Source organism: Rattus norvegicus, chromosome 10 (assembly GCF_021556685.1).
Source record: "Rattus norvegicus strain SHRSP/BbbUtx chromosome 10, alternate assembly SHRSP_T2T, whole genome shotgun sequence".
In the NCBI taxonomy this organism is placed as follows: Eukaryota; Metazoa; Chordata; class Mammalia; order Rodentia; family Muridae; genus Rattus; species Rattus norvegicus.
In genome coordinates, this window is record NC_141543.1 from 52,092,650 (window position 1) to 52,115,153 (window position 22,504).

Here is a 22,504-nt window from a genome sequence, read left to right on the forward strand (position 1 = left end):
ACCCTGAGATTTCACCTCACACCAGTGAGAATGGCTAAGATCAAAAACTCAGGGGACAGCAGATGCTGGCGAGGATGCGGAGAAAGAGGAACACTCCTCCATTGTTGGTGGGATTGCAGACTGGTACAACCATTCTGGAAATCAGTCTGGAGGTTCCTCAGAAAATTGGACATTGAACTGCCTGAGGATCCAGCTATACCTCTCTTGGGCATATACCCAAAAGATGCCTCAATATATAAAAAAACACGTGCTCCACTATGTTCATAGCAGCCTTATTTATAATAGCCAGAAGCTGGAAAGAACCCAGATGCCCTTCAACAGAGGAATGGATACAGAAAATGTGGTACATCTACACAATGGAATATTACTCAGCTATCAAAAACAACGACTTTATGAAATTCGTAGGCAAATGGTTGGAACTGGAAAATATCATCCTGAGTGAGCTAACCCACTCACAGAAAGACATACATGGTATGCACTCATTGATAAGTGGCTATTAGCCCAAATGCTTGAACTACCCTAGATCCCTAGAACAAATGAAACTCAAGACGGATGATCAAAATGTGAATGCTTCACTCCTTCTTTAAAAGGGGAACAAGAATACCCTTAGCAGGGAAGAGAGAGGCAAAGATTAAAACAGAGACTGAAGGAACACCCATTCAGAGCCTGCCCCACATGTGGCCCATACATATACAGCCACCCAATTAGACAAGATGGATGAAGCAAAGAAGTGCAGACCGACAGGAGCCGGATGTAGATCGCTCCTGAGAGACACAGCCAGAATACAGCAAATACAGAGGCGAATGCCAGCAGCAAACCACTGAACTGAGAATAGGACCCCCGTTGAAGGAATCAGAGAAAGAACTGGAAGAGCTTGAAGGGGCTCGAGACCCCATATGTACAACAATGCCAAGCAACCAGAGCTTCCAGGGACTAAGCCACTACCTAAAGACTATACATGGACTGACCCTGGACTCTGACCTCATAGGTAGCAATGAATATCCTAGTAAGAGCACCAGTGGAAGGGGAAGCCCTGGGTCCTGCTAAGACTGAACCCCCAGTGAACTAGAGTGGTGGGGGGAGGGCGGCAATGGGGGGAGGGTTGGGAGGGGAACACCCATAAGGAAGGGGAGGGGGGAGGGGGATGTTTGCCCGGATACCGGGAAAGGGAATAACACTCGAAATGTATATAAGAAATACTCAAGTTAATAAAAAAAAAAATGACACCATTTTATGATTGCTTAAGGGGAAGTTATCCACGTGTGGGAAGATAAAGTGATGTATTTTCTTATTTCATCAGCTAATGGCATCTGGCTGGGGAGGTAGCTCTGTGGGTAAGAGCCACTTGCTCTGCAAGCGAGAGAGCCTGAGTTCAAATCTCCAACACCCATGCAAAACCCCAGTCATGGCTTGCATATGCCTGTAATCCCAGAATTTGGGATACTGACAGGTAGACTCCGATGGCTCATTGGACAGTCAACATGGCTGAAATGGTAAGCTTCCGGTCCAGTGAGAGCTCCTGTCACAGGCAGAAGTCAGTATAGCAGAGAGCAATAGATAAAGACACCAGACATCCTGTCCAGCCCCTCTGCATGCACAGGCATTTACACTCATGTACGTGTACTGCACACACTTCACCACACCCACACAACAAAACCTACATCACATGCCACACACAATACACTATACCTGCATCAAACCACACAATACACTCAATATGTTACTTGCACATACAGTAAGCCACATATATAACACACACACAACTTAGTCCCCAGCTGCTGGTGCTGTTGGGGAAGATGTGGAGATTTGGAGTGTTGGAGCCTTTAAGGAGGAAGGACATCACTAGGGGTGGGCTTTGACTTTAAACTCTCACCCCACTTCCATGACGCTCTCTCTGCTCTGTGCCTGCAGTTGAGGATCTGAGCTGCTTTGGCCACATCTGTCAGCTGCTGTGCTTCCTGGCCACGATGGCCCCATCCCTTTGGAACTGTAAACTCAAATAAACTGTCTTCTATAATTTGCCTTGGTCATGGTGTTTTAATACAGCCACAGAAAATAACTAGCAAACATTGTAACAGTGGGATAATCAGAACGCATTCCTAAAACTGAGGGGAAATGTTTCTTTGTAGCTGGGGAGGTCTAGCAGGCAAAATACCTACCTCAGATAAATGTCATAGAAAAGACCATAGCCCTACCATGCCACAGAAGCTAAACCTTCCAGCCAACAGGTGGTGACAAGGAGCTCCAAGTGCACCCCACGTGGGATGTCAGAGGAAGCCAAGTAGGAAGCTGTCCAGAGATCATCAGGCCCTCCCTGCTGCCATTTGTGTAAAATGTCTCCTCTGTTCACCAATCAAACCCCACTGGGAGTCCAAGAAAGAAAGAGGAACATGGATTTCTACCCTTGTCCGGCAGAAAGAAAGCAGTGTCACATTCTGAGTGCTTCCTCTGAGACAAGGGTATCCGAAGAAACTAGCTAAATGGGTTTAAATAAAATGCTTTTTCTCACAGAATAACATTAAATGTCCAAATTGTTTTGAAAAAAAAAAAGCACTTATTATACCTAGAGTCAGGAAGATCTCAAACTAAACGACAGAGCAATTGGCTAAGATTGATGTAGGAAAGACAGAGACGTTCGGACATCTAACACAAAATGCAAAGCAGCCATAAAAACCATCTCAGTGAGCAATGGCAGACACACTGGAGACTTGAAAGACAGAAAGCTTCAGAGAACCCCAGAAACTATTTTTTAAATAGAGCCAAGTGAAACTAAAAATACGATAATAAAATTAAAGCTCAGTTGACAGGCTTAAGAGCAGGAAGAAGGAAGGAAGAACACAGTCAACAAGGCAGACACATGGCCTAGCGGACAACGCAGACAAGAGAGACTCAGGAAATAAACAGAGGCCTGTGGGACTGAGCCAAAGAATCTACATCTGTGTCATCACAGCCCTGAAAGAAAGTGGTCCAATCAAAGATGGCTGTGTGTGGGTAGAGACCTACAGAGCCAAGAATGTGAGCATCTAGGCAACATAAAACCCAAAGAAATCCAGGGCAGAACACATCAGAATTAAACTTCTGAAAATTAGGCCAAAAAAAAAAAAAAAAAAAAAGAAAGAAATCAGAGAAGCAAAGCCTTACCTACAAGAGAGAAAAGTATGGGTGACACTGAGTTCCTCTTCTAATCCACAGAGCCCTTCTTATGTGAATTATTTTGTAAAATAAAATTACCAGGCCCATATGGTTTATCTGGAGGTTTCTACCAAACGTTCGAAGTATCAACACAAAATCTATATATTGTGTTCTATAAAGCAGAAAGGTAGATGGACACTTCTCAACTCACTATGAAGTCAGTATCATCCTGTGACACAACCATGAACGACGCTTTAAAATCCAGACAAATATGGACTGAAACCTTCTTTTTTTTTAACTAGCAAATTGAATCCAGTAACTTATTAAAATACTTAAGAGGCTGGTGTAGCTCGGTGGTAGGGCACAGGTTTATCATGGATCTAAATTCAATCCTTAGTCCCCTCAAAAAGAAGAGAGTAGGGGGTTGGGGATTTAGCTCAGTGGTAGAGCGCTTGCCTAGCAACCGCAAGGCCCTGGGTTCGGACTCGAGCTCCGAAAAAAAAAAAAAAAAAAGAAAGAAAGAAAGTATACACGATTAACAATTAATTAGAGGAAGAAAAGATTGGCTTAATATTTAAAAAAGCAATCAATGTAGAAACTGGTTAATGAAAAAAACACATAACTATATCAATTGGTGTAGAAAAGCCTGACAAAATTCAGTATCAATAAGTGATTAGAAAACTAGGAACACTTGAGAAACTCAACATGATTTAAAAAAAATAAAAGACCTTCAGAACCCTGCAGCCAACATACAAAATGGCGGAAAGAGTCTTTTTAGACGTAGGTAGTTGATAACTGGAAGCAGCCACTGTTAAGGGAGTTCCTTTAGGAAAAATAGTGAAAACGTGCACCTGACACTTGTTTACATCTTCTAACTTGATGCCTGTGAGGAAGGCAAACCTCTTTGCCTTTTGTAATAAGAAACCTAGTGGTTCGACCTAATGAATTGACTAGTGAACTAACATGGTGGTAAATTACCTTGGGGTGAGGAGCTAGCTACCTGTTGTTCTCTAGCTGTCAAGGTACAGAGACCTGAGAACGACACATTATAATCTAAAAGGCCTATCTACCAATTAAAATGGCAGAGACTAGTCCATAGTCCACTACCTAGACAGTTGTCCCAGGCTCCTGTGGTCTCCATGGCACCTTGGGCAGTCTTTGGCCATCATGCCCAGAAGATGAGAGGCCTTTTCTGTGGAGGAGAAACATGGGTGAGACTGACCTCACTTTGTCTTAGGCAAAGTGGGGCAATCAACTCTCTGGTGTCCTGGTTGTCCACAGTGCATTCTGGCCCTAGCAATGGGCAAGGCATCCGGGCAGTCTTTCCCAGGAGTTAGCATACCACAATCCAGGTGGAGTCCTTTGTCATGGTGCCCATTATCTTCCTGGAGACCTTGTGGGGAAGGTCACTACTAGGATTTGGGAGTCTCTGTCACAGTAAGGGTAAATATTTTAAATGCCACATTCAGAGATCTCTGACAGATCTGAGGGCCAGTATCAAGCATATCTGAGTTAAACAATCTGTGTCTGTTTTTAGTTATTTGCTTTAAATTATACCTTGCAAACATAAAACAGAGGCTAAATAAAGCTTATTCCTGTAATTAATTACATTAGTTCTCAGCATGACTACAAATATATTTCTGAACACATTAAAGGATTTGATCATGGCAGCAGCTCTCTGCTCCCAAACCCCGTGGGAGAGAGACCTCACCGCCTGGTCAGGTGGGCACTCCTGAGGCTGCAGAGCAGAGGAGACCACCAACACTGCCCACCCCTGCCCACATCCCTGGCCCAAGAGGAAACTGTATAAGGCCTCTGGGTTCCCGTAGGGGAGGGCCCCGGAGCGGCAGGACCCCTGCGCCTGAGACACCGCCGGAACCTGAAGGAAACAGACCGGATAAACAGTTCTCTGCACCCAAATCCCGTGGGAGGGAGAGCTAAACCTTCAGAGAGGCAGACACGCCTGGGAAACCAGAAGAGACTGCACTCTGTGCACATCCAGACGCCAGAGGAAAACACCAAACGTCATCTGGAACCCTGGTGCACGAAGGCTCCCAGAAAGAGCAGCGCAGATCTTCCCGGTTGCTGCCGCCGCGGAGAGGACTTAGGCAGTACCCCACGAGCAAACTTGAGCCTTGGAACCACAGGTAGGACCAACTTTTCCCCTGCAAGAAACCTGCTTGGTGAACTCAAGACACAGGCCCACAGGAACAGCTGAAGACCTGTAGAGAGGAAAAACTACACGCCCGAAAGCAGAACACTCTGTCCCCATAACTGGCTGAAAGAAAACAGGAAAACAGGTCTACAGCACTCCTGACACACAGGCTTATAGGACAGTCTAGCCACGGTCAGAAATAGCAGAACAAAGTAACACTAGAGATAATCTGATGGCGAGAGGCAAGCGCAGGAACTCAAGCAACAGAAACCAAGACTACATGGCATCATCGGAGCCCAATTCTCCCACCAAAGCAAACACGGAATATCCAAACACACCAGAAAAGCAAGATCTAGTTTCAAAATCATATTTGATCATGATGCTGGAGGACTTCAAGAAAGACATAAAGAATTCCCTTAGAGAACAAGTAGAAGCCTACAGAGAGGAATCGCAAAAATCCCTGAAAGAATTCCAGGAAAACACAATCAAACAGTTGAAGGAATTAAAAATGGAAATAGAAGCAATCAAGAAAGAACACATGGAAACAACCCTGGACATAGAAAATCAAAAGAAAAGACAAGGAGCTGTAGATACAAGCTTCACCAACAGAATACAAGAGATGGAAGAGAGAATCTCGGGAGCAGAAGATTCCATAGAAATCATTGACTCAACTGTCAAAGATAATGTAAAGCAGAAAAAGCTACTGGTCCAAAACATACAGGAAATCCAGGACTCAATGAGAAGATCAAACCTAAGGATAATAGGTATAGAAGAGAGTGAAGACTCCCAGCTCAAAGGACCAGTAAATATCTTCAACAAAATCATAGAAGAAAACTTCCCTAACCTAAAAAAAGAGATACCCATAGGCATACGAGAAGCCTACAGAACTCCAAATAGATTGGACCAGAAAAGAAACACCTCCCGTCACATAATTGTCAAAACACCAAACGCACAAAATAAAGAAAGAATATTAAAAGCAGTAAGGGAAAAAGGTCAAGTAACATATAAAGGCAGACCTATCAGAATCACACCAGACTTTTCGCCAGAAACTATGAAGGCCAGAAGATCCTGGACAGATATCATACAGACCCTAAGAGAACACAAATGCCAGCCCAGGTTACTGTATCCTGCAAAACTCTCAATTAACATAGATGGAGAAACCAAGATATTCCATGACAAAACCAAATTTACACAATATCTTTCTACAAATCCAGCACTACAAAGGATAATAAATGGTAAAGCCCAACATAAGGAGGCAAGCTATACCCTAGAAGAAGCAAGAAACTAATCATCTTGGCAACAAAACAAAGAGAAGAAAAGCACACAAACATAACCTCACATCCAAATATGGATATAACAGGAAGCAATAATCACTATTCCTTAATATCTCTCAACATCAATGGCCTCAACTCCCCAATAAAAAGACATAGATTAACAAACTGGATACGCAATGAGGACCCTGCATTCTGCTGCCTACAGGAAACACACCTCAGAGACAAAGACAGACACTACCTCAGAGTGAAAGGCTGGAAAACAACTTTCCAAGCAAATGGTCAGAAGAAGCAAGCTGGAGTAGCCATTCTAATATCAAATAAAATCAATTTTCAATTAAAAGTCATCAAAAAAGATAAGGAAGGACACTTCATATTCATCAAAGGAAAAATCCACCAAGATGAACTCTCAATCCTCATCTTCGATTGGTTTATATACAAGTGTGCAATTTCTAGGCTTGAAAGTAAAATGATGCTATCTGGTGCTGGATAGAGGAGCCTTATTTTTTATTATGGCAGCTTGCTATTTTTGTAACATGGTGATTTGGTTGAACACAATAAAGTACAGTAGTAACTGATCTCCCCTTCTTCCTGGATGAGTGAGGAGATGATTAAATGTTGATGTCAGCATCCTTGAGCATATTCAGATGAGCTTCTGCTTCTGTTGAAAAGGATGCTGTGTTTGATTGCGGTCCGAAGCTTTGAAGCACTACTTGGCATCTCCTTCCTTGGAGGTCTCACTGTTTAAACATAACAGATTTGATAGCTTGTTGGTAAGGTGAGGTCCAGCTTGTCTCCACTAGGTCATCTTCATGTGAATCCGGTGGTTATACGGTTTTGTTCTAGGGATATTTCATTTTTTTAATAACGGTTTTAGCTGACATTCATGGAGAGAATGAATCCTTAGAACTGTGCCACTAGTGAAAGGAAATCCTGTCTAGAGTATGTTTCTTTACAAAGCTGTGTCACACCATCCTTTGGGCCCTCTGCTGGAAAAGTAGAATCAAGTCTCAAATAATGCCTTTTAAATTGTATCCTCTAGTATTATAGATGTAGGACAGTACTGTATCATACCTCTGTGGATGTAAAATAGCTTGTACCTGCTTTATGATACGTAGTAGTGACCGTGCTTTATCAGAGCTGTTTTTAATGATGTTGCTCAGAATGTTTTCTTTCCAGATGATGATTGAGAAGCTAATTTAAAAAAAAAAATGGTGCCAGGTACCACAAGAGTAACAGAACTGTGCTGTTTTCTCGGGTTTTGTTTTTTTACTTTTTTTTTTTTTAATGGAGTGTGCTGGATGTCTCTACAGTTTTGTTCAGATGACTGCAGAACCTGGAAAAGCTGTTGCTGCTGTTGATGCATAACACACTGCTATTATTGGTCTTTTTATATAAATATAAATATATATATACAGATATATAATTTGAATTTTTTGAAACTTTAGCTGTGCTGTCAACTTTGGAAAAAAGTATCCCCGTTTACTGTGTTGAGTTGGCACTGTACAGAAATTAACAGCCATATTGGTCTAGAAATGTTGAACTTAAGTTTTTTCCATTTGTACAGGGGTAACACACTGTATTAAATATGTAAGGTCTTATCTACGTGGGTTTGATTACAAAAACTAATAAAGTATTCTCTAAAAAAAAAGGATTTGATCATTTATAAGGTGACTTGACTACCAACTTGCATTCCTCAAATAATCTTAACGGTTTATGATAATTTAGTAGCTTTCATAAAACTAGAACTTTATGTTTTACCCCTGTTAGGTTTAGATTTAAAATAACAATTTTAAATTGGAGCCATCCCAGTATTAAATCAAAATCTTTTCATCTATAAACATAGTCCATAAACAGACTTTTCTGACCTTTTATATATGGTGTATCATTACAGAACATAACAGTTTCCCATATGATTTAATTATTAAAAGAATCTATAGCTTAATAATATTAGCAAAAACAAGGTTAAATGTATTTTTAAGGCAGTGATGTTTTTAACCTTTTTAAGGTTGTAAACCTCCAAATTTTAAAAAGAGGTTTAATCTTTCAATTATGTTTTGTAATATTAAAAATGATGTACCCTTTAAGAATGAAGACATAACCCTAATTTTTAGAAGGCAAAACTATATTCTCGATAAAATTAATACCAAGTAGGTTATTGTTATGTCTTGAGGTTTGGCTGTCAGTGGGGTATGTTCTTACATACGGATACATGGAGGTGCAGCTTAAATACCTCATTAGCCAGGCATTGTTTTGAATCCTATCTTTTATAAACCTGATTTAAAAGACAAGACTGGAATCATACAAAAATTCTATCCCAACTTAAAAGTAGCTTTAGAGACCTGTTTTCTTGGTCAGCTCACATCACGTGTTGCTGCTCTTAGTGAAGATGGTGGGGAAGCCTTCTACCTTCTCTAACCCTAGCAAAGCCGGCAACCAGCCATGTGTTGTTTACATCTAGAATGGAATCGTGCCACACGGCTTAAGATTACCTAAGCACAGACTTTCAGTTGCTAACCCCAAGTTTTAAATTGACCTTTTGTTATAGATATTATAAAATTTTAACCATAGCCAATAATTTATATGTCAGTAATCCTGTTTTTTGACTCTGGACTTTAAAACCGTGCCTGGGCCTGAAAAGGGAGAGCAATGACCAATTTTCAGAGGCCACAATAGAACATCATAATGTAGAGAGGACCTCCATCCATATTGTATTAAGGTGTGTCTCTGTATACAAGATTGTTAATTGCTGATCTGGAGTGAGTTAAATGCTGGCAGAATATTTGGTACTGTCCTCTCCATGATGTGTGAATGCTTGTCCTTCTTCACCCATCCAAAATATGATTCTTGAGATCATCATGCCCTGAAGGAGGTTACATAGCCCTCATCCAGACAAAGGGCAACCCACAAGGGTGGATCAGGCATCGTCCTGCTGCTGATTGGTTCAGACTAGACGATAGCCAATGGCTGGGCAGGACGTGGAAGAAGGTAGAGGAGAAAGTGACTCTGGGAAGGAGAAAGAGGAAGGCTTGTTTTTGCCAGGAGACACAAGAGGAGACAGGCCTGACTACCAGCCTAGAAGGTATAGCCAGCCATGTGGTAGGTTGGGACTAGATGGTCAAGTTAACTTAGATGAGCTATTTAGAGTCTGCCTAGCTAAGGCCTAAGATTTAAAATACTAAAAGATCTTCGTGTCTTTATTTTGGTCATACAATAGTGTAAAACAGCAGTAGAACAGTAGAAAACTACTTTAATATAATCCATATTTAAATAACATTTGTATTTCTATCATATTAAATCCAGTGGCCAGAAAACCCAGAGGTAAGCTGAGCCCAGGCAGCCGGTTCTAGGAAAAAGAAACATTTATTCATGAATTCAAGACCAGGCAAAATCAAGCATTCAATGGTCACATTTAAATTAGCTTCTATTAATCCAAATAGACCTTTATAAACTTGAAATGCACATATACACATCTGGAGTTGAATTTGAGTTATATATACACACATATGCCCTAAAGAAGAGCTGAATCATATATATATATATATATATATATATATATATATATATATATATATACACATATATTATGAGCCTTTTGTTATTTAAGTTTAAAGCCAAATATTATTGCAGATTATATAGATTTAAAACCATACCCAATGAACAATTTATAAATTCTTAGATAAGAGTTTACAGCATAATCTTAATATATTTTTTCTCTTAAGAGCAGAGTGCAAAGAAAATCAAAGATAAAAGATCAAGAGTTGGGAGCAGAACTTTAATTGTAGAACAAATATCTTAGATATAAGGTATTTGGAAATCATTTGTCCATGGTAGTGAGAATTTGGAAATCAGGTGAGCCAGTTTGTGATGAAATCTGAGTCCATGAAGGGAGAGAGAAAGAGAGAGCTCGAGTGAGAATGAACAAGCCCTTGGCTTAGTGCAGGCTAGCTGCAGAAAACTAGGAGTGGGGAGGGGCACTTGGGTCCACGAGGGCAGGCTGTGAAAGCCAAAGACACAAAGACACGTGGAGGAATCAGACTCTAGAATTTGGAATCAAATTCACAGACAATGATCCCTATGTATGAGAACAGCTGCTACAGTGGGGGAGGGGGGCACACGCAGGGAGGTGTGTGCACTCCCTAATCTCACCTGGCTTCAACCTGCTGCAGACTTAGAGGCAAGATATTTACACAGTGTGGGGAGGGAAACCAGACAGAAAGAAACAGGGCTTGGAGTGAGGAAAAGGAATAAAGAAAGGAGAATTTTTTTCACACTCCCATAATCGCTTGGGCAGTATATTGAAGCTAGATTCAGTAAGTTTAGAAGCAAGGTGTATCAAGACACGGTTTGGATGGATAAGGTACAGAGGAGTCCTGGGTCCAAGGTGTCCCACAGAACTCAGGGGTGAAGGAACTGAGAAGGCACAAGATGTCCTGGGAAATCATCATTCGTTCAGACGAGGGTCAGTGTGGAAAGCATGAGCAGACACGGCTTACCCGGTACCAGGAATTTTGAGAGAAGCCAAGAGGCTGGGGAAAAGAAAAAAAAACAAAACAAAACACTGGAAAAAACAGAAGGGAACTGTCAGACTCAGAGAAGCATTTAAGTTAGAGTGAGAAGTCCAATTGCCAGCATTGGATGGGATGACTAGCAATCAGTGGAGCAGAAAACAAGTCTGTTGTCAGGGAGTGTAGCGGCCTAAGGGATCCCATCCCGCCGCCGCCGCCGCCGCCGCCGCCGCCACCACCACCACCAGTACCGCCCCGGCCCCAGGTCACAGCACCAAATGTTATGAAATATAATGTGATGGGGGGGTACCTTCGGTGGGCCCATGCCAAGATGGTACCCCTGAGGCCTGTGTATGCCACGCGACAGAGCTGATGGGAGAAGGGTGAGGAGTGAGGACCTGGGAAGGGGTAGAGGCAGACAGATGGGAGCAGAGTACAGAAAGAGAGGATGCTGGGAACAAAAAAGAGATGAGGGGGGCAGCTGAGTGCTGGGTGGATCCTTTTATAAGCAGCACATACCTGTCACACCTGTGGCGATGCAGGTGATGACGTTAGCAATTGCTGGGTCCCTGAGGGCAGGCCAGCATAATCGCCTGTAGGCTAACAGTGAGCACACCTCTTCTGCAGCTGCCGTTACTGCCATCAGAACCCAGCCTCTTCAGCCTTCCCCTGAGACTGTCCCGGGATCCTGCGGGCTGTCATCAACACACTGGGACTCCTGAAGCAATCCAGCCTTGGGGACTGAGCAGATAACTGGATTCTCAGCCTCTCCAGCGCAGCCGCCATTACTGAACTACGCAGCCACAACGGTGTAAGTCAGGCTGATGAATATATATTCCTGAGTTACCTATATGTATTGTTTTCATTCTGCTCCTCCAGAGAGCCCTGGCTAATACAAATTCCAAGAATAAGCCCTCGGGCAAACACCATGGAGGTTGCTCGATGAAGATGTACCCCCACAGGCACACCGAGTACAACCAATGTAACAGGTGGTGTGATGTTGCTAGAGAGAAAGGCTGTTGGTGTGTCTGGCTGGATACTGGGCAAACTCATGTACCTTCTGTTCATTTTGCTGTAAACCAAAAGCTGCTTTAAAAACAGTCTGTCCCTTTGGGGGTTACTGGCCCTTGGGCCGTGCTATCAGCCCTGAAACAGCCACCAGAACCATTTGGATATTCCCAGACCTATTCTCAGCCCTGGGAGCAAGTAGTGAGATGGCAGGACAGCTGACCCGGCAGGATCATGATGGCATCAGGCTGTGGCAGGTAGTATCAGAGCTGTGTATGTCGTAGGTAGCCAGTAGGAAGATAGGCCCCTTGGGCACAGCCTGCCTCAGAAATAAAAACAGTAGTGATGTTCAGCCTCTCGTGTCAGCCTCTGAGTCCCACTGGCCTGAGAACTAACCTACCACAGCATGGAGGGGCAGTCTGTCTGGCATGCAAGAAACACGAGAAGACTTCAGATACGGTTTGCACAGGAACTTCTGGGTTGCAGCGGGGAACAGGCTACAGTGAGTGTGTAGCCTGTACTCTGCATTGGAAATGAGATTCCTGTCCTCCCAACCTGAGGGCCAGGCCATGCAGCCAGCAAGCCACCCTGCCTGTTCCCTGCTGACTGGGCCAGACAGCAGGGGACAATTGGGATTCAGTGGGTGCCCATAGTCGGTTTCTACCTGTATCAGGGAAAGTCATGTGGGCTGGAGGCAGCACCCTGTAGGCCTGTAGCTGTGAGGACACAGACTCACAGGCAGGCAGTGTGAGGTGACCTCAGCTTCTGGGGTCAATCTCTCCATTTCTGTGTGGCCAGAGAGAAAGGTCTTGGCCTGTGTGCATTGTGGTTCGGAGTGGATAATCCTGGGTGTAACCATACAGTCAGTCCCTAGTGTTGGTGACCATCTTCCTTGTTGGGAATGCAAATACTTGACTGGCCATGTCTTTGGGGTGTAGTAGTAAACATGGAGACCTGCAGGTGATGGGTGCCCCAGAGCTTGGGGCCATTGGCTTTCATCTATGTGCAGGTTACACACCCAGCCAGCCATACTCATGCATCCTCTGAATCAGAAACCATAATAGCCTTTTTTTTTTTTTTAAATTGGCTAGGCATAGCGTTGCATGCTCTTAATCCCAGCGTTGGGGAGGCAGAAGCAAGTGAATCCCTTTGAGTTCCAGGTCATCCAGGACTACACAGAGAAACCCTGTCTTTAAAAATAAACTTTGAGGGAGGAAATGTAAAACAAAAGTCAATCTGCCTTTCTTTAAAAGGAACAGTTTTTGAACTGTACACTTACAATGGGTGCATTTTATGATATAGAAAGTGTACCTGTTGGATAGAATTTTCCTGTGAATTGAGAGGTAACTGTTGCTAGGGATAGATACTGGCTCTAGGCAAACTGGGGAAAAAGAATCAGAGTGTGGGAAAGCTTGTTTAGGGAACTGCAGGGTTGCAGATTAACAGCGTAACCCACTCATGGGGGGAGGGTACACTTTCTGCTGACACAGCTGTTTTTGAGTCATCCCTGATTCTTGTAAGTAACCCCTCACCCAAACTCCTTTTAGTAACCCTAACAAAAAAAAAATCGCTGGTTCACCAAACTGAACATTGAATGTTGGTAAAATCCTTACTTTGGTCTATCACGAGCTTCCTTTCTGAGATAGATGGTGTGGTACTGCGTCTCTCCAGAAAAAGTCTGCCCCATAACAGAACCCCAACAAAGCCCCCAGAAAGCAGCAAGTATGGAGCTAAAGAGATGGCTCAGCGGTTAAGAGCACTGGTTGTTCTTCTAGAGGACCTGGGTTCAATTCCCAGCACCTACATGGCAACTCACAACTCTCTTGTAACTCTAGTTCCAGGGGAACAGACTTCCTCACATAGGCATATAAAACACCAACTGGCGTAAATCTTTTTTAAAATGTTCTAAAAGCAAATAAAAAATAAAAATCCTATCTACTTTTTTTTTCTTTCTTTTTTTTTCGGAGCTGGGGGCCGAACCCAGGGCCTTGCGGTTGCTAGGCAAGCGCTCTACCACTGAGCTAAATCCCCAACCCGTTCCTATCTACTTTTGTGTGTGGTACATTTGTAGGCCTGTTAGGGTTTATATGACAGAGTACCTTGGCAGATCGGTCAGAGCCAAGGAATGCCAAAAAGATTATACCACACCACAGCTCTCAGGCAAGAGGGTGGGGGTGAAAGGCCATCTTGTAGTGAGACGAGAGAGAGAGAGAGAGAGAGAGAGAGAGAGAGAGAGAGAGAGAGAGAGAGAGACAGAAACAGAGACAAAGAGAGACAGACAGATGAATGCACAGCAGACAGAGGGACAGAGCAAGAGACAGAGAGACAGACAGAACATGTGAGTGTGCCATGATGGCAGAGACCTTTTAAAGGGCAGGAGTGTCACATTTGGTGGCTGGTGAGGATGTGGTACCAGGACCTATATCAGGCGTCTCCCTCAATTACTTTGACACTTCGCTTTTTTTTTTTTTCCAGAGCTGGGGACCGAACCCAGGGCCTTGTGCTTGCTAGGCAAGCGCTCTACCACTGAGCTAAATCCCTAACCCCAACACTTCGCTTTTTTGAGATGAGTCTCTCGCTGAATCTGGAAGTGATGGGTTTGGGAAGACTGGTAGCTCTCCAGCTCAGGACGGCCCTCCCCAGTGCTGGGATTGCAGGTAAATACGGCCAAGGCTGGCTTTCACAGTGCTGGCTGTCAGAGTTTGGGTCCTTGGGCTTCTACAGCCTACACTTTACCCACTGGCTCATTGCTCCTTCCACTCACTGTTTTAGTCGGCAGAAATGATTAAGTATTACTCTTATGCTCCAGAAACTAGAATTTAAAGCAAAATGATGAAAATGTCAGAGGAAAGATAAAGGTTATTCGAGATGCCCAACATCCAAAAACTAATGTCATCTAGAGAAAACGTAGGGAAGAAATGCCCATGGAGGCAATCAACCATTTTCTCAGCACTCAGGACACAAGCATCTACTGTGCCAGGCACAGAAATATGATACAACTCAAAGCTCACCTGGCCCCAGGAAGAGGCCGTTGAGCACCCCCTTTCCTTCCAAACCATGTATATGGACTCATCTGTCTTTTATCTCCATCTCCCCAAGCAGATACACTTCCCAAGTCAAGGTAAGCACCTAGACTTCCAGTGTCAACTTACCCCCCTCTCGACACCTTCAAGATCAAGTTCCTACGGATTAGCCTGACATCCAGCCTGTTTCCTATCTCTAACCTCCCTCTTCTCTAGCTCCAAAATTTAAACTGTTGCCCATATACAGGTCAAAGGGTACCTGATGCATCACTTGGTACTTACTACAGGCTGACTCGTGTCTCCAGACATCACACGGAAGCTCCAGCCCCTACTACTGCAGAAAAAAGTTATTTGGCCACAGGAGTTTAAAGAGGTGACAGTGTAATATGAAGTCACAAAGGTGGCCCTAATCTGATCGGGACGGATAGTCCCCCGCCCCCACCCCTCTCACACCTGACCCCTCAGGTAACCCCAATGTTCAAGGCTGTTTTCCAGCTGCTACTGTACTGTAGGGATAGATAACCTCTAGGGGGGCTGGATTTGGCAGCTCAGCCAAAACTTCTGCTGGCAAATGACTCCACCTCTCTTGCAGATGCCTCACCTTTTCTGAGTAGGAGGATATACTAAACCCTGTCCCCCTTGACCCTTCCATGAGGTATATATGTAACCTTCAAAAACTTCCTGTTCAGCCTTCTCCACTCATAGTGAAAGAGTAGTGTGGCCATTATAGGCAAACCTCTGAGAGCTCTTGGCAACTGTGAAGAGGAGCCTGGGATAGCAGAAAGGCCCTATCAGCTATACGGCTATTTGACCATTTTGACTTTACCTTTTTTTTTTTTAATTAAAGGCAGGGTCTCACTTTCAGCCGTAGCTGGCTTCAAACTCAAGAGATTCGGGCTGGAGAGATGGCTCAGCAGTTAAGAGCACTGACTGCTCTTCCAGAGGTCATGAGTTCAATTCCCAGCAACCATATGGTGGCTCACAACCATCTGTAAAGAGATCCGATGCCCTCTTCTGGTGTATCTGAAGACAGCTACAGTGTACTTATATATAATAAATAAATAAATAAATAAATAAATAAATAAGTAAAAAACTCAAAGAGATTCACCTGCCTCTGCCTCCTGAGTGCTGGGACTAAGGGGCTGTGTCTCAGCCTTACTTTTTAAAGGCACCGTTTTCTTCCATTAAGGAAGCCAACCTGGGTGTTAGGCCATCCTGGATCTAGTACAGTTGAAAGGCATTGCTATAATGGGTTGCAGGTGTCGGAGAAGAACACTGGGTTATGACAGCAAGGGACTAGGGTCATGGCTAAGCTGTAACCAAAACACAGTATTAGGGCGAAGAACACAGACATTGCTAACAGTGCAGTGCCTAGGAGGGCAGGAGCCAAAAAGAATGCCCCTCACCACCTCCCCTTCCGTCTCTGCCAGCCCTCTGCTGGTCACCGGGACCCAGATATGCACTCCACGCATCACAGTTCTGGGTAGAGATCAGGATGGAGCATGGACCAGGGAAGGCAGGCAACTGGCACAGGACCAGGAATCCAGAGACAGGAAACATTAGCTTAGAAAATACACCATCAAAATGGAACACAGGAAAAGCGGGGAGCCCTCAGATGTTACTGAACCATCAGGACATGGCTTCACTATGGAGTAAGTGACAAACTCTTCAGAGGACGTTAGTGGACACTTGTGCATGTCCCTTTGCCCCTCAAATCCTGACCAATCTCCTGCATTGCAAATGTGTGCTGTAGCAGGGGCTCGCCACCCCAGTGTCAGCCTGGGCCGGCTCAGCACTCAAATCAGAACAGTGTGAGCAGCAGTTACTGGGAATAACCCCAGGAGAGTGATGTCATCCCTACTACCCGTGTGACCTAGGGAGGAAGTGGATGCCCACCCTGTCTCATGGCCTGCATCAGCTTGCAGAGACCCCAGCAGAAGAATGCCCTCACTTCATTCTCCTGGCTCCTCCAAGTGAGGCTGCTCTCCAGAGGGCAAAGCCATGATAACATGTCTGGAAGCTTCCCAGATGTGGAGTGACCTCAGCTCCTGGCCAGCAGCAAGGGCAGTGAGAGTCTGCCACCTGCAAGAAAATAGTCTCGGGGCTGGAGAGATGGCTCAGCGGTTAAGAGCACTGACTGCTCTTCCTAAAGGTCCTGAGTTCAATTCCCAGCAACCATGTGGTAGCTCACAAACATCTGTAATGGGCCCTCTTCTGGTGTGTCTGAAGACAGCAAGTGTACTCATAACATAAAAGAAGAAATAAATTTAAAAACTATTTTGAAAAAAGAAAACAGCCTTGATTGTAAGCCTGATAGAAATACTAATATAAACATCTGTCACAGCTGCAGAGATGGCTCAGGAGTTAAGAGTCCTGGCTGCTTTTCTGGAGGACCCAGATCAATTCTGAGCACCCAGTGGCCGCTCACAACCGTCCATAGCATCTGGCACCTTCTTCTGGCCTCCAGGAACACAACACATGCAAGATGCACAACATACCTGCAAGCAAAACACCCATACACATAAAATAAATTATTTTTAAATTAAAAACAATCTCAGAAGCTGGACATGCTTTTAATCCCAACACTCCAGAGAGAGGCAAGTGGATCTCTGTGAGTTCAAGAGCAACCTGGTCTACAGAGTGAGTTCCAGGACAGTCAGAGAGGGCTACGAAGAAAAACCCTGTCTTAAAAAAAAAGTGTCCAGCCGCCACTACCTGGCAGCAGTAGAACATTCATATTCTCTCTCTCTCTCTCTCTCTCTCTCTCTCTTTATTGATCCTTTGTGAATTTCACATTATGCACCCCAATCCCACTAATTTCCCTGTCCCTTTGTATCTGCCCTCCACCCTTGCAACCTCCTCACTGAAAGAAAATAAAAACTAAAATAAAAATAAGAAAAGAAACAAGAAAACATCTCATCACAGCTGCAGTGACACAGTGTGCCCCACAGCACAGCCTTTTGTCCACACATCTTTACCTGACGTGTTCATTGTAATCAACGTTACACTGATCTGGTTTGAGGCCTCTGCTACACCATCAGTACTGGCTCCTCACTGAGGCTCCTCTCAGATCCTGTTGTTGCCTGCAGCTTTGGATCTACAGGAGCAGCCCCCTCACGAACCCTAACAGTTCCTAGATGGGGTAGCCAACTCAAAGCCCTGGATCTGGGCCTGGGTAACTGAGTTGGTGAGCCCGGCAGCTCTCCCACATACATGCCACCAGGGCCAGTTCTTCAGCACTGCCCTGGCTAGCTCACCCAATGCCAAACTGGCAAGAGGCAGAGCCAGCTCTCTAACCTTCAAGACATGGGGCAGGTGGCAACTTAGCTCTACTGTGCTATCCTACGGTGGCACAAGGCCCGCTCTCCCAAGTGCTGCAGCAAGTGAGGGGTGGGGCCAGTTCTTCACAGCTGAGACCACCAACCTCCCCACCTCCCACGCCCCCACGCCCCTCACAGACAGACAGACAGACAGACAGACAGACAGACACACACACACACACACACACACACACACACACACACACACAGTCCCAGGCAGCATCCCAGACCAGGGGACACCCTCATGGCCCTCTGTGGCAGCATGAGCCACAGGCACCAACGCAGACCCCTGCCGCTGCACGGTCACAGACACAGACACAACCTGCAACAGCAGCACAGGCTGGGACCTCACCATGGCCCCAGACTGCAGAGCAGACCACTCTCATCAGGGCCACTTCTCTCTACCCTTGCATCTCCAACTCCATTTCCCCTCACAGCGCCCAAACTTTTCGGCCTCTCCCTTCCCCTCACCCCTCCCTCCACCACACACCTGCATATCCTGGAGGCCCCCACGGCAGGCAGGCCGAAGAGCTGATGGGCTTCTGGTATCTTCCACCTGCCTGCTCGGCCGTATGGCAGGACTGCAGGCGGGCCTTATTTTCTTATTTTTATGTGTAGGAATGCTTTGCCTATACCCATGCCTGTGTGCTGCGTGTGCTGGTGGCCCACAGAGGCCAGAGAGCGCATCGGATCTCCTAGGACTGGAGTTAGAGGTACCTGGGAGCTGCCAGGTGAGTGCTGGGAATTGAACCTGGGTCCTTTGCAAAAGCAGTCAGTGCTGCTAACTGCTGAGCCATCTCTCCAGCCTCATTCTTGTATGTTTGTTTGAAGATAATATTTATAATTTGAAATTTTCACATATTCATACAATATATATTGAACATGCTCACCCGTGTTCATACTACCTCACCCCAACCCTCCCTCGTGTGCCTGACTTGTCTCCCAACTTCATGCCATCTTCAAAGAAACCTGCTAGTGGCTGGGTGAGTCTATCTCAGAGGAGTACTGACTGCTCATACTTGCTACCACATTTCTCTTCAGAGAGAGCGCCCCTAACTCCTAGAGCTAATTCTTAGCATATATTTGGAAGGACACCCACCGCAGAGAACATGCCCAGACAGCACAGGTGCACACTACCGTCAAAAGAGATCTGCACTGACTTAATGAAAATATGATAGCTCTGGTCACTCGTTCGTAGTTTCTGCTCCTACGGTTGTTAGTTATGTCCTCGAAAGTCTCTGTTATTGGAATTTGGACGTGTTTTATTCGTTGTGATGACACCCTCCCCACTTAGTCTCCTTTCTGTAGGTTTATGTTAGTATTTGCTGAAGGAAGTATTAGGACTTTTTTTTTTTTTTTTCCGGAGCTGGGGACTGAACCCAGGGCCTTGCGCTTGCTAGGCAAGCGCTCTACCACTGAGCTAAATCCCCAACCCTGAAGTATTAGGACTTAATACAGCTTCTGTTACAGGAACAATCCAGACGCTTCGACTAGATGAAAGTTTCTTTCTCTTCCACAGAAGGTTTAGGTAGGACGGTGCAAGCCCGACCTGAGACCCACTCCACACAGCAGGAAGGAACCAGGCTTCTATCTGTCTCCCCTCTGCCATTTCCCACATGAGGCCTCATCCCCATGTGCCAGGCTAGGTCTCCCTCCATCCGCTTCAGGAGCAGAAGGAAAAACTGAAGATCCATCTATCTTCCATTTGCATCTTATTGGCCAAAAGCCAGACCTGTGACCTCACCCAGTCACATGGGAGACTGGACAACAGGCCAGCTAAAAATCTGGACTAAGGCAAGAATAATTATCATGGGGCGGCCATCTCTGCCTTCCATAGACGAGGGTGAGAGCTGTGTTGTCTACAACCCACTCATCTGAGAACAATCATGATGTTTATGACGATGACGAGATAATCTGGGCTAAATAATTACTACAGTCCACCAGACAGTATTTGTGGGAGGCCACTGGTTCAGCCGCAGCTCCTGCACCGGCTCTGACTTCGGCTAACTGCAGGTGGCTCTGAAACCAATTACCCAACTAAGCTGTAACCAATTAAGCGGTCTCTGCACACACGTTTCCTCTAAGTGTTGTCAGATCCTATTATCACTGGGAAGTTGTCTGAGTTCGCCTTGGACTGCCCAACCCACAAATCGCTCTTGCTTTGTCCTGTTTTGTTTAAAACTGCTCAAATCAATTCGCATTGAGTTTAATTAGGTTAAGATGTCTCCTTTGGACAAGTAGGTGTGGGCACTGTTCCTGGTCCGCGTTATGTGGTACTGAGCCCTTACCGCACCTCCAAGGAGTAGCATCCTCATTGCACAGCGGAAGAAACTGAGGCACGGAGGAATCTGCCCAAGTTATTCCAAGACAGTGGGACGTGTGTTTCAACACTGGCTGCTAACTCTGGAACCCCCAAGACTCAACACAACTACCAAGAGCAACCGTACTCCATGCCAAGGAGGCCCCGTGGGGGCTCTTCCTGGGTCTTTTCTCTTTTCCAGGGTTAGAGACAGGATCTAAGCTCTCTCTTTGCTCTGGATATCTCGCATGTTCACCTGTCACATCTCTGTCCCTTCAGGGCATTGTGGTTCATTATCCAAAACACGTTGGTCACTCCAGAAGCTGATTCCGCATCCCCAGCAGCAAACATATTGGATAGCACATAGCTGTCCTTGATGAATATGTAAGCTTTATGACAGGTACTGAGGGTGCAGAAGCGGGAGGCAGTGAGCACTGCCCACTAGCATCCTAGACAAAAGGAAAGGCCAGTGGGCACCATGAGGAACAGACCAGGCAAAGGCCCAGGGACCTGCTGGCCAGAAGTCTGGGTATCTAGACAAAGTGTAGGAGTCAGGCAGTAAGGACCACGCTCTTGAAGGGAGGCTGAGCCAGACTGGTAACTCCTTTCCAGTCCCTGGGGAAAATGTTGGCGTCAGTGTTGAGAGAATGGAGAGTCACCGGAGGCTTAAACAGGGGGACACAGACCAGGCACCTAGGACACTCTTCCTGCACACAGACCAGGCACCTAGGACACTCTTCCTGCACACAGACCAGGCACCTAGGACACTCTCCCTGCACACAGACCAGGCACCTAGGACACTCCTCCTGCACACAGACCAGGCACCTAGGACACTCTTCCAGCACACAGACCAGGCACCTAGGACACTCTCCCTGCACACAGACCAGGCACTAGGACACTCTTCCTGCACACAGAGGTTGGAAGGAGCAGAGAACAAAAGCAGACGAGGCTGGGAGGCAAGGAAGGCAGGAGGAACGCAGAAACCAGGCTTGAGGCAGACAAAGAAAGCGGCAGTGGGCTCAGTCTGGACCGAGGAGAAAGGGCTTGAGAGACTCAGCCGGAGAGCAGATGGGCTTGGAAGGGAGGAGGGGCAGAGTGAGGAGAAACAAAAGCACCCCAGATGGGCCAGGGAACTGTAGGAGGAGAAAGGGTGGGGGCATGGACACCCGGCAGGGGAGGGGGCCAGGAAGGAGTTGGGAGAGGACCCTGGCTCCAGTTGAGGCAGACAGAACTGCTGGCCGCCTGCAGCTTTGTGCTCATGGCTCAGAAATGTCCCAAGCTTGCCAGGAGACATCGGGCCCCTGCTGGCTTTGTCTCCTACCAGGCCAGGCAGCTCCCACATCAGGAGCTTTGGGGCTGCCTCCCCTAGCCTTCCCATTCCCAAGTGGAGACCCCTATCTCAGTTCCAGGGACGCCTCTATCCCTCCCATCCCCAAATAGCTGATGGAACAGACTAGTTGGGAGTGGGAGACACGCAGACATCTGCAGAGGGCCTGTCAGGAAGCAGGGGGGTGGGCAGAGGCCAGCTGGGGTTGCCAAAGGGCCCAGAAGGCAGAGTGGGGTTCAGGGAGCAGTTGCAGTCGGTAAGGAGTTAATGTCTGGTCCTCAGTGCTTCCCTGACAGGCCTAATGAGGCCCAGGTGGTCCTCTGGCCCCTGACAATGTAAGCTGATGCTGGGGGCTGGTTGTTGGGGTGGGGGTGGGGGGCATTTTGCAGTTCCAGGGGCGGAGCTGGGTCTGTGGGCTCAGACCCAACACATAACTGTGGGCGGCTGCAGTCTGGGGCCCC

General features: G+C 45.9%; 1 long non-coding RNA gene across 5 annotated transcripts; it reads left to right on the forward strand.

The window, feature by feature from the left end:
* The first annotated feature begins 10,654 nt into the window (after positions 1-10,654).
* On the forward strand, positions 10,655-19,148 carry LOC120095256 (uncharacterized). 5 transcript variants are annotated; one of them, XR_015631685.1, is made up of 4 exons: positions 10,655-11,449; positions 11,694-11,877; positions 14,550-14,731; positions 15,945-16,200. It is a non-coding gene; the product is annotated as an uncharacterized LOC120095256 (long non-coding RNA). The 5 variants fall into 5 exon arrangements; XR_015631687.1 differs by having other exon boundaries at positions 10,668-10,735; positions 15,945-16,196; XR_015631688.1 differs by lacking the exons at positions 14,550-14,731; positions 15,945-16,200 and adding an exon at positions 19,036-19,148 and having other exon boundaries at positions 10,705-11,331.
* The last annotated feature ends 3,356 nt before the right edge of the window (positions 19,149-22,504 follow it).